Source organism: Adiantum capillus-veneris, chromosome 1 (assembly GCF_014529385.1).
Source record: "Adiantum capillus-veneris isolate H3 chromosome 1, ASM1452938v2, whole genome shotgun sequence".
Lineage (NCBI taxonomy): Eukaryota > Viridiplantae > Streptophyta > Polypodiopsida > Polypodiales > Pteridaceae > Adiantum > Adiantum capillus-veneris.
Genome location: NC_140931.1, coordinates 20516908 through 20532890, shown reverse-complemented (window position 1 = coordinate 20532890; position 15983 = coordinate 20516908).

The following is a 15983-nucleotide window of genomic DNA, read 5'->3' as shown; positions in this document are numbered from 1 at the left end:
GGTCATTGCTAGCTCATAACCAAACCAATTATACAAAATGTATGAAACATTTACATGGAAATGCCATGGGTGATTAGTAAAACTCTCCAAACCATGGCACTCTCATGGGCTCATGTCACTATTTTTCGGCTCATGCATTTCCCTTTCTCTCTCTAAGTTGTTGCTCCAAGTGTTGCTTCAAGTGTTTTTTTCCTTTGATTTGGGACTCTCTCGGTTACTCCTCTCATACCTTGCTGCTTCTTCAACAATGTCCTTTGTATATCGATGGAGGTCCTCTGCTTGTCTTTGATGCTTTTTTTCCTTCTCGGCTTCCAACTTCTTGATGACTACATCCAAAAACCAGTAAGGGTGGCTATCATATGCATTGTTGGTAGTATATATGGAATGGTCTTCCACCTGCAGCCATAGAAACAACGAAGGAGCCAATTTGTCTACTAGACAAGATTGTCACTCTTCAAGACTATGGTCCTCCATCTTTGGATGGATGAGCCAAGTTCACTTCGGGTTCTACCACACTTTATATTTACTGTAATCAACAATTAGAGTGTTTGTGGGGCCGAATTGTGGAAAGCCTCTCCAAAATTGACTCGGATTCTTGAAGAAGATTGGTTTGTATAGAGCACCCAATGCCATTTGACACAGTGCTCCTATGAAAAAACCCCTCCCATCCTTGCACCCTATGGTTTGAATGCTTTATCAAGAATGGCATTCCATTTACGCCCCATGCTCATGCTCGATACATAAACATGGAAAATTTTTAGGCACCAATCCAAAAATCTATGGCTGTCTTTGCGACAGAATACAACTCTGTTCCCTTCCATACAATACTTATGGAGTTCCGCTGCATACTTCGGGAGACTTCACCATGCCGTGACTCTATAACATTCACCAACGCCCCATTTAGTTCAAGAATAAGAGCACGCTTCTCTTCTAACAACTTTGGCACAGTTCTTGGGCTTGGAAGCAGATACCACTCAGCAAAGATAACTTCCTTGGAGAGATGAACAAAATTCAAAGACTCTTTAATTGTATTGAGCCTAGACTAGAACCGCTCCATGCACTTCTCAATCTCTACGTTTTCTCTCCTTATCTTTCTTATCTTTCAATGCAATGATCCAATTCAGATCATGCAGGTTACTTATTTGTAGGCAATTTTCCCCTGTGACACATTAAGGTATTGAATGAAACACATCATAAGCGACAACCAAAAACTACTGAATTATTGCACAGAGACATCATGTACACCAAAAAAATATTTCTCCATTATAAATATTTGCAAAGAGATACATGCCATTATAGTAGTTACATGATTTGGGAAGAACACAATCAAAAGAATAGGGTCAACAAAGGTTTTTGCATACACGTGAGCGAATGGCTCTCTTGTCACCTTTGGCAGTCTCTGATATATCTTCCTGGGTGATCTTTGGGGCAACAGAACTTTCATTTAAAGGTTCTTTTGGAATCTGTTCCAGTCCAGCTTTCGTCTTCATCCTCACTTTTTTTACAAATCCCAAGGGAGGGCTATCATCACTTGATCCTTGCACACTGGCCTCGATGTCATTTCTACCAGATTCCTCTTGCAAACTCCTCATCGTCTCCTCCAAAGCACTTATTTCATCCTCTGCAATGGGCATGGGTTTGGGACGAGCAATCATTATGAATTCATCATCGTCATTGGTTTCTTTGTTGTCACCTAAATTGTCGGGTGATGTCGCATGCCTTGGTGTCTCATTTCCCCCTCCATGCACTGTATCAAGCTCATCTACATTACCATCAGAGGCGTTCTCTTCAAGTATGTTTTGCTTGTCAGTCTCTCTCTCATCCGCCCTTCCCACACCAATAAGACATGTGGATACCAAACAATTGTTGATTATCATATCCAGATGCTAGTTGAAACACAGAGATGAATGATTAATACTACAACTAGCATATTGAATATGGTGTTAGGATGGAATTTGTGGTGGTTAGCATATCAAATTATGCTAGTTGACAAACAGAGCATGCAAAATAGCATACAAGCTATGCTAAAAAGCATAGTATGCATAACTTCCATGTATGCTAACTAGCATACAGACTAGGCTGACTGGAATACACAACAGAGTAAGGATGTATGCTAGCTAGCATAGTAGGTATGCTAACTGGCATACATTGCATATGTTATGCACAATATGGTGGATATCATACATGCTAGTTAGGCTACTCATCCTCACTATGTATGCTAAATTACCATCACGAGGTTTCTAGCTAGCATAACTAGTTTTGGTAGTTAGCATACCTAGATATGCTACTGACTAGCATACATAATAGAATGTATGCTAGCTAGCATTATGGTTATGCTAAGGGCATACACAGTTTTCTAGCCATCATACCCACTATGCTAACTAGCAAACATACTGGGCTGACAAGCATACATAGCATGAATAGCATGTATGCTGACTAGCATAAAGAATAGCATGTATGCTTAGTAGAATAACTCAATAATCTAGCTAGCATATCCAACATCATGTATGCTAACGAACATACCAAAATATGCTAGTTAGCCTACTATGTATGCTAGTTACCATAACAAGGCTGCTAACTAGCATAACGAATTTTCCTAGTTAGCATACTTAGATATGCTACTGGCTAACTCTCACAATAGCATGCATGCTACTTAGGATAATGGGTATGATAAGGGCATTGTTGGTGGTCATAGCGCAGCGCACAACCCACCGACATAATGTCAATCCGGTGGATCGGAACCCGGGTAGTGCATGGAGGCATGGATGCACCTAATGTGACAGAATGAGGACTCTAGGAAGAGGGATAAAGCAAGAGAGGATAAGAGGGAAAGCCGATGAATCAAGATCTATGCACACACACTCTCAATCTACACTCTAACTCTCTAATCATGCAGACAATGGTGTATCCCTTTGCTCTAATCTCAAGCACACACACTCTAATCACACATTAAGCATACACAAAGAAGCATAATGAGAGAAATGATGCAGCCCACGTACACACACACTCTAATCTAGCACACATGTGAAGCAAGAATGCTCGAACAAGAGGGAAAACTTGAGAGAGAAGAGAATATTAACACAAATCATACACCATTAACACACATAAGCTTGAAAGACAAGAGAAAGTAGAGAGAACTTAGCTTCCATTAATCCCAATGATTACTACATATGATGTGGAAGATCCAAGCTCCATAGCCACTCCTCTTCTTCTTCTTCACAGTCCCTCACACTCTCCTCTCTAAGAATGCCCTTTCACATCTTGTGAATTGACTTATATACAAGGGCTTTTAAAAATGGGCGGCCGGCCAAAAAATGTATAACATGCTGCAGGTATCTAAGCTCATCTAATCATCAATGTAAAACTTGGAACCCACTGTGGATCCCGTAAATACAAAAAATATATGCATACACACCAATGGAAGCATGATGCATGTTGTTGACACTCGCCCATTACTGCACTCTGCCCTTTCGAAGTTTTGTCGTCCCTGACAAATCCATGTCGTTGTAGATGCTTGAGAAAGAATGTGCCTGCAAAAAGAAAAAGGTAGATGAGGTAGCAAGCTCAAATATATGGTGATAAGGCATAAGGAAACGGCAAAGCACATGTAGTAATGAGTAAATTCAAAGAATTATGAAATGCTACACTGCCATTAAGGAAAAATAAATTGCACTTGCTGAAATTAATTAATCAAGAGTTTTGGACTTATGAATGAGTCTATCAATTAGTTAGCTATGACTAAGGGTTAAAACATTTACTCTAGTACTAGCTAAGTTAGTAAATTTATCCCAATGCAAGATTCCCTAATTATGTCTGTCATAGATTAGCTAACTAACTCTCACAACTCGAAACAAAAGCTTGAATTTTTTTTTACTTGAAGCTCAATGGAAGTCTTTCTATTTTTTATTTTTCTTGCTTTTCATTTGTTATTTTTCACATTTTGCAAAATCATTTGACGTGTGTGCTTATTTGTATGCCCGGGCCTTTTTGCTTCTCAAAGAAAAGCACCCACACTAGGAACCTCTAGGGCTCTAGTACCATAGGCAATACATGTGCGTGAAGTACCAAATGAAGCCAAGATTTCTATTCCAGCTTAAGCTTTTACACTTGTGGCACTTTTTTTTTTCTTCCATTTCCTTTGTATTTTCACTAGTTCTCTTTGTTGTTTGGGTGAGAAAGCCTCTCTATGCTTAAAACACTCCTAAGGTTTCAAAGACTCAAATAATTTTACCAACTAGGACTAGTAGTCAAGTAAATGAGTTAAGCTAAAGTCACGACCTCCTAACCTCAAGGCTCATCAATAAAACTAAACTCTAAGTCAATTAACTAAAGAAATGACAAGTTTATACATCTTTAATGGCAGATAACAAAACATAATTGAATGCACTTAATCAAACCAAGAAGAAGCCACAATCAACAAATATAAATTTGCAAAACCATATAGCATAGGAAGGAGTACACCTGTACATGGGTTCGATGAAGAGGTCGATGTCATGGAAGCTACTCGTGTCTGTAGATACATCATGTCTACATGGTCGTCCAATCTCCATGGGCAAGCTAATGTCTGTCTACGTGCTGCATCAAAAGATTAACAAAAGCACTGTACCTCCAAGAGGTAAGATAAAATAACAAAAGTAACTGAATAATAAAATAAAACATCTAAGCTAGGGTCAAAACCTGGATATCCAGAAGGAAAAAACCCAAAAGGGAAAAAAGTGCCTCTGGTATATGCACATAAATCTAGTGCAGATATCAATGTGTACAAATCTCAAATCTCGTGCAACTAGGAGTCAAGAGAGATCTCTCACCATCAAGCATGATTTGCAATCTCTTAGCTCGATCTCTAATAGTCAAGGGTTGGCTAACACCTAGCTCCATATGTAAAGTATGCTCAACAACACAAGGAATGGGCGTAGGGGGGGAGTCAGCCTCTACTCAAATAGTCTGTGGAGGGCTCTTCGGTAGCCAAATCTGCAATGCTCACGCTCTCATAGGGATGTCATTGTGAGCTCTCCTAGCGTGTCTACGTGTGCATCTAGCTCTAGGAAATATTATCTGCTGTGAAGGTACCGACCTCTCTAGGGGTAGTCTCATCTCTCGACATCTCGCTCGTGGAGGTTTGACCCTATGTGTGTACTGACACCCTATGTACTGACATTTGGCTCGGCCTACTATATGCAAGATCTGACCGTCTATATCTCTCATACTATCCCTAGTCTCTCTCGTCTCGGACAGTGTCTGTAGGGTGGGGGTCAGTGGTCTAGGGGCACTCATATCTACAATGGGTGATCTATCGGGCCCTACCTCTGGTGCTCTCAACTGGGGTGATGTGGTCATCATAGACTCTCTCGTATGCTCTCTAATCTATGTCATCAAAGGCTACCATGGGTCTCTAGATGGTGCAAGGTGTCGAGGTTGAGACTCTCTAAAGAACGTGTCTCGAAGGCTCTGGGTCTCTATATGTGCTCACTTTGAGTGGTACGCAAAGTGCTAGCAATCTCCGTGTACATCGCTCTAGACTCGTGATATATCGAAACGCTTGGCGGAAAATCGAGCCTAGGTGAGGAGAATCTTGGCGGTGGTTTCCTGAGTGATGTGGGTGGTGGCACTGTGTCTAAAGGAGGTGAGGCACTCCTACTCGAAGTAGGGCGCTGGGTCAGTCGAGGATCATACGGCAATCCACAAGTCAAAAAGTAAAGCTCAGTGCCTGTGGTGCTCATGTAGAATCTGTCTTTAGGCTCACCAACTAGTGTCACAACATCTGTGGATAGGCGTCTACTAGATGTGAGACACTCTAATCGGTATATGCGTTGAGCACTATCTATATAGATCACTCGAGGACCTACCCGCTGTAATGTAACCTGCACGGGATGGTCGAAGGCCTCAAGGCAATCCTCTGCGTGTACTAGCTCTGTCTCCTCTAGCCTAATCAAATGGTTGACCGCATACGTGGCGCGATAGTCATCTCTAAATGTGCCATCCCGCGTGTCGTCGGGAAGGACTCGCACCACCTGGAGGGTCTGTGTGGGGCCAAAGGAGGCACGGCACTGAACAAAGAAATGTCCATATGTGTCCGTGTAATGTGTACTCAGAGCACGAAGTGGTCATGGACATCATATGTGCGCTCTCCGCGCATGATAGGCCTCTAAACCTCGTCAACTCGTCGAATGTAGACTAAAATCAAAATCTGCACTATATCGAGGTTTATGCGTACAATCGGACTCAAATCTCGCAAAACCTAACTCTCGGACATATCTGCTCTAAATGTGTCTATTTGTGTGTACATGCGCGCGAGCGTCGAGTATGTGGGGCGTGTGATGCATGTGGAATATGTATGAGAAGCAAAGAAAGAAAGAGAAAAAAGAAATCGGGCGTGTGTGTGTGTGTGTAAATTCGAGTGAGAGAAAGAGACAAAAAGAGAAAATAAAGGGAGTGTTTAATGGAGATCTTTTGTGTGGGTGAGTGAAAGAGGGCAAAGAGACAAAAGGAGAAAATCAAGGAGTGATTAAGGGAAAAAGACAAAGAGAGAAAGTCAAAGAATATTTAAGTGGGGGATCTTTTTTTTGGGTGTGTGTGTGGTGTGTGTGAGTGAACGAAACAAAGAGAAAATCAAAGAGTATTTAAAGGGGGGTGGTTTTCGTGTGTACATTTTGTTTTTTAATAACCTTTTATTTTTTTTATTTTTTTTTTTATTTTTTTGGGGAGTGTGTGTGTGTGTGAATCTGAGAAAGAGAAAGTAAGAAAAATGAAGAGGGATGTATGTTTGTGTATGTGTGTGTGTGTGTGTGTGTGTGTTTAACACATCACTTGCCAATCAAACCAAGACCCGTTTTAACCTCTTTTTGTCCATTTTTGGCCCAAAAATTAGCGCAATTGGTGGTTTAATTAAAAAACTTCTACGCATACACTTGTTTACCACTAATCCAACATCACAATACAATCATAAACACTCCAATTTGCCACTTGCAATTAAGTTAAGTATGTGTGTATACACAAGCACAATTAAGCCTAAAATGCACCAATTAATCACACATAATTCTACCAAATTTTGGACAGCAGTTCGGTGCAAAAATTGGCAATCGAAAACCATAAACCATATCAATATAATGACCATAATCAATCAATGGTTTTGCATAAAACACAGTAGCATCAAAATTGCCAAAAAACAAGCACCAATTTGTACACATTTGCCCTTACGTTGGCATACACTAGTGCACATAGATTTGCACCGATTAAGTGCACCTAATCAATTCTCAAACCTGCACCTTAATTTCAAATTTTAAAGTGGGTTAATGCACTCACATTACAACAAGAATCGCGTCGATTTCTCCACTCCAATTGACGATTACACACGTGTGTGTGTGTGTGTGTGTGTGTGTGTGTGTGTAGGCAACCGCTTCACCGCATCTCCACCTACAAGCACCAATCACAAAGCATCATGTGTAGCATCATTTTTCTTCAAAGGAAACACATAATCATGAAGGTAAAACATCCAATTAGAGATTCATTCATGTGTAGCACCAAAACATTAGGCAAAATTTGGACTCACAAAGGGGCCCTTTAAGGAGTTTGACTTTACCTCTCTCTACCAAAACGGGCGCATGGATAAATTTTTGCAAACAAACTCTAAAGTTGGCGGAGGTTTGACAGTTAGAATGTCCTCTTCAAGCTCTATCTACTGATATATAGCACGTCATGAGATTTCGCATATTTTAGAAGATTCTTTTTTTATTCACTTAGATTCCGACAGAGTTGTCACATCATAGGTGAATAAAAAAAAGAATCTTCTAAAATATGAGGAATCTCATGGCGTGCTAAATATCAGTAGATAGAGCTTGAAGAGGACATTCTAACTGTCAAACCTCCGCCAACTTTGGAGTTTGTTTGCAAAAATTTATCGATGCGCCCATTTTGGTAGAGAGAGGTAAAGTCAAACTCTTTAAAGGGTCCCTTTATGAGTCCAAATTTTGCCTAATGACACACAAGATTATTGAGTAATTAGACATCAAAATTAGCATAAATCACACATAATTACACACTTTTTAATCACTCAAATCATGCAAAATTGATGAAATTTCAACCCGTAAGAGTGATGCACAAGCCTCTAATTAGGCACATAAACATGTAAAACACTCCAATTGTTAGCGGATTAGTAGTAAATTAGTGAAAATGAAGAGAAAACATAAAAATTACACACAATTTTTTTAACAAAATCTCATCACAAATCAGCCATTCACCATCACCAATACCTAATCCTACTGAAAATTAGAAACTCAAACCATCACATGGGTGATCCTCTAGCTTAGACGCTCGATCCCCGGCAACGACGCCAATGTTGGTGGTCATAGCACAGTGCACAACCCACCGACATAATGTCAATCCGGTGGATCGGAACCCGGCTAGTGCATGGAGACATGGATGCACCTAATGTGACGGAATGAGGACTCTAGGAAGAGGGGTAAAGCAAGAGAGGAGAAGAGGGAAAGCCAATGAAGCAAGATCTACTCAATCTACACTCTAACTCTCTAATCATGCAGACAATGGTGTATCCCTTTGCTCTAATCTCAAACACACACACTCTAATCACACATTGAGCATACACAAAGAAGCCTAATGAGAGAAATGTATGCACCCCACGTACACACACACTCTAATCTAGCACACATGTGAAGCAAGAATGCGCAAACAAGAGGGAAAACTTGAGAGAGAAGAGAAGATTAACACTAATCATACACCATTAAAACACATAAGCTTGAAAGACAAGAGAAAGTAGAGAGAACTTAGCTTCCATTAATCCCAATGATTACTACATATGATGTGGAAGATCCAAGCTCCATAGCCACTCCTCTTTTTCTTCTCCACACTCCCTCACACTCTCCTCTCTAAGAATTCCCTTTCACATCTTGTGTGTACAAGGGCTTTTAAAAATGGCCGGCTGGCCAAAAAATGTATAACATGCTGCAGGTATCTAGGCTCATCTAATCATCAATGTACAACTTGAAACCCACTGTGGAGCCCGTAAATACAAAAAATATATGGATACACATATGTGTACACACCAATGGAAGCATAATGCATGTTCAAAGCCTAGGTGGTAGTTGTGCTCGCAGGGCATCTTTACCATGGTAGTGTTTTATGTACCTAGAGTGGCAGACCACAACCACTACACAAGTTGATCGACATCCCATCACTTACCCCTCCAACACTTTCTGTAAATGTCTGCATAGAAAAAGTGAAAAAAGAAGTGGGGAAGAAGGTGCCCTGTAGTTGTGTGCTTGTATGCATGATAAGATCCACTTGATTCTCCCTCTCCCTCACTTTATCTTCCATAAACTCCACATTGATCTACAAAACAAATAAATATAAATCATGGTTAGCACACAACTTAGTTGTGCACATATTCCAATCAAATAGTTGAAGGACAAAAGTACCAGACACTTACACGTTGACAAGTTATGTCAACCTCGACATCAATAGGCGTCCCCTCACTATGAGGAAACCTTATATCATCGAGCATCTCCTTTAGTGTCTCTTATCTTCATATTCAATTCTCCCCTCTTTACATCCTGGATTTTGCTCTACCCCAAGCTCTCCAACTCCTACATAGCATCGTGAAGCTTCGCTCTCGTCGCAAGCACAACAGGGGTGACCCTCATGTTGCCTTCCTAGAGAACGCGTGCATCTTCAAGCTCCAGTTTTGTTGTCTCCAAATTTTCTTTAGCATCCTTTAATAGTTTTTTTAAGATGTTCACCCGCAACCATTATCGGCTATAAATCTGCACTGCCAAAGTACGACATGCTTTCTACCCCTTGGTGGGAGCTGTAGCAAGAGATGGGTGTCGCCTTGGGAGATCCACTAGCAATTACCATCGGATTTAACTCTTTAACAAACCCCTTTGTGAAAGCAGATTTTATTTCCATGCTTGTGAGGGGCTTTTGGTATACCTTGTAGTGCAGAGAAGCATTACCTACGCAGACATCTCGTTAAGTACCCAATTGAGTTTGATACGATACTGGCTGCAATTCTTCTCTTCTTTAGAAACACAAAACCACTCAGCATCACTGATTTGCTCCCACCTCAACATCTTTGGGTCTGCACCATCTCTTGAGAGGCCATGCACAATATCCTTTGCAGTAATACAAAATTTCCCCTGAATTGGGATGTTCACCTTCGGAGCTTTCCATTGCACTACACAACCCCTCTAATGACAATCGATTATATCACAAAAACACAAAAATTTACATTATAGAAACACGAGATATGTTACAGAAACACAAGATTATATTACATGTAAATTTTAATGAAACACAAAAATATTGCACATTACATAACTTCTTTTGCTAGCCCACCTATGGCCAACATACTTAGAATGCTAAATTTCATATTGGGTATGCTAAGCTGCACAATTGGTATGCTAATCAGCACACTTGCAATTCCTGTTTTCATTAAGGGTATAGTCAACACATAGTCATGTAACACAATATTATAATAAGAAAGCACAAGATAAATTATATTGAAGCACCAAAAAATAACACATTAAAGAGCTTCTTTTGCAAGCCCAGCTATGTCTAGAAACCTTGAGATCAACCTCAACCCTTACAACGGCATTGGGCATGTCCCACAGACAATTACTCAGGCTATGGTCAGCCAAAGAAAGGAGACACACCCACATGCACACAAGGGCCTTGTCAATTTTTTGGTGTCATGCGAAGAGAGAGAGAGAGAGAGAGAGAGAGAGAGAGAGAGAGAGAGAGAGAGAGAGAGAGAGAGAGAGAGAGACTGAGTGAGAACGGGAGTCGAGCTTCCTCTTCCCTACATGAATGCTATTTTCCATTGGGGAAACTTCTACACAAGAATGGGTCACCCTGTTGCTAGCTCAGACCTTTTTTTGAGCTGAAGAAGAAGCTGCAGGTACTCTAGCACAAAGAAAGGGTGGAGGAGAAGCAGAAGAACGAGCTATATTGGCCGCCCTCGACTTCTTTCTTGGAGGGGTGTCAATGAGATCATTTGAGATGTCAAAATGAGCTTCATGAGCTACAACGGAAGCTCGAGACCGCTTCCCCCCATCTCTCTTGCCTATGGCCCTTGCACCCAGCTTCCCTCCATGCATCATTACTGCACCACTCTTTGTGTGTAATGTCTAGTGAAAACTATGTACGTCAAACGTATTTGTTGAAATAAAACATTTGAAAAAGACACCCTCATTTTATGCTTACAAGAGGTGCTTGTTGGCTCCTATCAAATAGCACAAAAAGCATGTCAGGTTAACATGCTTTCACCCAATTAACGTTGTCAGGAGTTTTTTGGAGCAAGGGATTGCACATATGTACATATACATGCATGGTGCATCAAATAAAGGATTGCCCATTTTCCTTAGCCAGGTGGTTATGTGGGGCCCACATGTGTACAGGTAGGACAGCATGTACATAGTGCAACGATTTTCACTATTACCAGTACCAGTGTGTTTTTTATACAATAATGAGAAGTTGGTAGCGCGTAAAACTTCTCGAGGAAGCTATCCGCGGGCCGACGACGTGAGGTCAGCAGGTGCGTCAGATGGCATCTAGTGGCGTCAGGAGGGCGAACGAGGTTAATATTTGCACGCAGATGAGGACGGACACAACGTGGGTGTTTTCTGGTGAGAGTTATGCAGAAAGGTCATCATTAGGACCACTTTTTGGGGCCACTTCACGTGGTGGCGAGATGCATTATTGAAAAAAAGCTGAGTGCCAGGTGTGCGAATGATGCAAAAAGGTGACAACTATGCACTGCGAGGTCAGTTTTTGGCGTGTTCGGGGTCCGTTTGAGGTCATCTAAAAGTCCAAGGGTGCCCAACTAATAAAGCTAAGTGTGGGAACTGAAAAAACTGAGAGAAGACCAGAAAAAACGTGGAGAAGAGAGGAGGAACAGCCGCAGGTGTGTTTTTGCCCATTTTGGAGCCTGTTTTGGCCCTAAACTGCTCATCCGAGGTCGGATTTGAGCACTTTGACATTGTAGACTGGGGTTTTGGGCCGTTCCGGACGCGATGGCGCTGTCTATTTTGCCAAATTCCTCACTCTTTTCTTGCTATTTTTTTGTGTAAGTTTCTCTTATGAGCGAAGTTTCTGCTCCAGTTTGTGATTGTATCTGGCTTATTTTACCCATATTGTGTGAGCTGTTTGCCCCATTGGTGTTGGCCCAAGCTCAATTGTATCTAAACATCAGAAATTCTCCTCTTTTGAGCTGAGTTTTTTGGGTGTGTGTGTGTGTGTGTGTGTGTGTGTGTGTGTCTGTGTGGAGTGGGCAAGTGGATAGTCTCTCTCCTCTCACTCCCGAGGTGTGTTCCCTGTCTCGGCCAGGTGTGTTGTCTAAGCCGAGTGGTGCCCCATAGTGTGTGTGTGTATCTTCCCAAGAGTGTGTGTCGGGTCGTTATAGAGGCGCTGTGTGTGTTTTCATCCCGCTCACAACGTTTGGAGCAATTCTGAGTCAAGAGACATCATGCACGTATGAAGACTCCAGGCACAGGTCAAGGCCAAACAGAAACTTTGACTAGTCAAAGTTCCTTTTGACCCTAGAATCCCAAATATCATTCCAAAAAAAAATTTGGACACCCATAAATGGACCACAAAGATTGACCTATAGGAAGATTGAATGCGATAGAAGACTATTTTGGCCATAACTTGAGCTCCTCTTATCGGATTAAGAAACTTTTTTATCAAAACAAAGCTCAAGAGTAGCTCTAGAACATTTAGTGTAACCCCTAAACAACAATCAAATAATATTTGGGTCATTCATTGTTGGTTAATGTTAAAAAATAAAACGTCATTTAAGGTCCCATCCAAAAGTTAGGAGTGTCTAAAAGTAAGAATTTGAATGAATTGTGAGGAAATAGTCACGATTTTGGACATAGTTTTGACTTTTTCCTGACCAAAGCACTTGAACACATTGGAATAAGATTTATTACATCAAGCTAGAGCTATTAAGAGCAAAAATCATGTCTACTTTAGATTCAAACTCAGCTTATAAAAGCTCCGAGATCTTAGTGATAGAGGAGCATCCGCCCATAATGGATCTTCTAAACTTGCAGTTGATAAAAATCAATTTTGTTGAGAGAGCTTGGATGAGAGAGAATGAGAGTGAAGGACTGTATAGATACATTGATGGCAGTGAGGTCAACCTTTATAGGTGCTCAGAGCCATACCCAGAAGAGCTGACAGATTACAAGCTCTTATATGTCTATACATACAAAGTCAACTGCCAATGGAAATCTATAGTTGTTGACAAGTATGGACAAGAATAAAGATCTATAAAAATCATAAATCTATAGAGTGCATTAGAGATAGGTGGATAATTGGTTAATGAAGGACCACAGATACCTCCACCAAACACGATAATTCCAAAAAGGGAGTCACCTGGATCACAAAGATGGTAGACATGCCTCCTCAAGTGAATCTCCCTAATGGACCAATCTTCAACAGAACAACCAATCCCTTCAAAGAATACCAATATACAATCAGGTATCAATTGAATCAGACAAGGAGAGTGGAAATACCAATCCATCCACCAATGAGCAACGTGGGACCAAATACACCGCAGTCATTGTAGTCAGGGCTACATCAAGATGCCATACCAAGATCGGATATCAATAGAGGTGGTTATCCAGTCATCCCAAGACCAAGTGCACCACCACTATTCCTATCCTATCCATATTTGAGTGAAAATCAAGAACCAACCTTTAGACCGACTATAATAGGGTTACCTTATGCAAAAAGAGTAAGAATTGAGAGAGAGTTTTGGGGAGACCCACCTCTTGTGATAGATTCACGAGGATATGAACAAGAAGATGAAATCAAAGAAGAACCTAGGCATAGTAGAAGGCATGAAACGAGAGAATTATTGGGAGAGTTTATGGTTAGACTTGTAGACAATCGGCGAGTTAGACCGTCCCAAGTCCAGAAATGGGTAAACAAGAAATAATTCAGAGATAGAGATTTGAGAGATCCCATAGTGGCTTTCAGAAGAGTAATTAGAGCAAAGGAAGTTTTGGATTTTGCGACACAGTTTGCGAGATTTTGATTGACTCTAGAAGATGACGCAGCTACATGGTTTGACTTAGTGGAAAGATGAGATTTTGAGACTCTAGATGAACTGTTTGATGAATTCATCGAAGAATTATCGCCGAAAGACATAGCTCACAATAAGGTCTTGCAAATTCATAGATTCAAGCAGAAAGAGGGTGAATCAGAACCCAAAGTGTTATTACAGCTCAAGAGATATGTCAAGTTCTATCCGAGAGTGGAACTACCTACGCAATCACAACCGATTCTTATTTTATCCAGGGAATGACACATGCGGGTCTTCAAAAGGATCTGCATATGATAAGGAGCTTAACGCTTAATGAATTGATCAAAGAAGATCTTTATTTGGTGGATAACTATGAAGAATATAAAGAAAAGGATTGTAAGAATCAAGAGGACAACACATCCTCTCAGCACAGTGATTCATAGATGACTGAGTCCACTACAAAACCAATGGCACTTATCGATCCGAAAAACATTTGTCAACATGGTCAAGAGGTTAACTCCTCTTGTAAAGTATGATTCGAGGGAGCCTAAGTGGTGCAAATTTGAGAGAAAATGGACAAAACATACGAGGGAAGAGTGCTACTATAGCATAGGATATGCTAGGGAGAGGTATATACAACTTGTTCCAACTAGATGCTAGAATGCCTATAGACACGAGATACACACAAGCGCTAGTACAAACTACAATGTATTTTAACAATCAAAGTGGGTACTACCCTTTGGAGCGACAGAAGATGAGAGAAACACATGGAGTGGTGAGGCTGGTACAACCTCCACCTCCCATGTTTTGACCTGAAGAAAGAAGGTAAGAGATGGACAAAAGGACATTGCGGTTCATTATGAATAGCGGCTTAGCTATGTCAGAACCTGTTTACAACCAAGAGGAAATGCAAGAAGAAGCTCCTCAACTAGAGAGAGATTGTCACAAAAGCTGTGACAACCACTTGGTCCAAAAATGTCCTCAGACGGAGATCACTCAAGTAAATGAATATTGTCTTGACTGTCGTGTCAGTCACTTGATCCCTAACTGCCCAGAAAAACCAAAGTGAGTAATTAAGATCACAATGAATGTCTCAGGTATTGTTTAGCTACCTAGTAGCTTGGAAAACAAAAACTCCATACCAGTTCAAGTAGTTACGAGAGAGAAAGCTCAAAAGCAAGCTGTTGAGAATCCAAAGATAGAGAAAAAAAAGCTGACACAAGTCCAGAGACGGGTGAACTAAAGACCGACACACCTAGTCAAAAAACCAAGAGCAAACAGAATAGATGGAAAGCTAGAAAGGCTAAGATGAAAGCATGTAGGGAACGAGAGAAGAAATCCCTAGCTGAGGAGCTTACCCAAGCTAAAGAGAAGATAAGACAACATGAGGAAAGGGTTGCACCTCCTCTTATGCAGACAACTCAACCTCCATAAGAACCATCCACGGGAGAGAAATCAAGAAGTGCTAGTTTAGGAGGATCAGTGCTGGTCAAGAAGGTTAATGAGCCATTAGATGCCCTCTTGAAATCCTATGAAGATCCACCAAAAAATAATCAAACCTAAGAGCAAATATGGATGACATATCCATATGCTGAATTAGAGTAACAAAGACTAGAAATGTGTCAATTAGTTCGAGCAGCACAAGTGCTGCAAGAAATTCCTACGAAAAAGTCGAGTCCACACTTAGTTATTCCATCTGTGCAAGAACCTACGCATCAAGAAAGGGTAACTCAAGAAACATGATTCTCAAAGCAATGTGTCAAAGCACCCTATAATGACAAATGGCAGTTTGTCCAAAAATTGGCCCAGGAGTCCTCATATGTGTATGATGTCTCTTGGTGAATTTGTAGTTGTGGCCAATGTTAGGAAATAAGACGTAGCTAAATAGATAATTCAGTAGATTACTTAATGAAGATAGACAGATTTATATACACGAGAT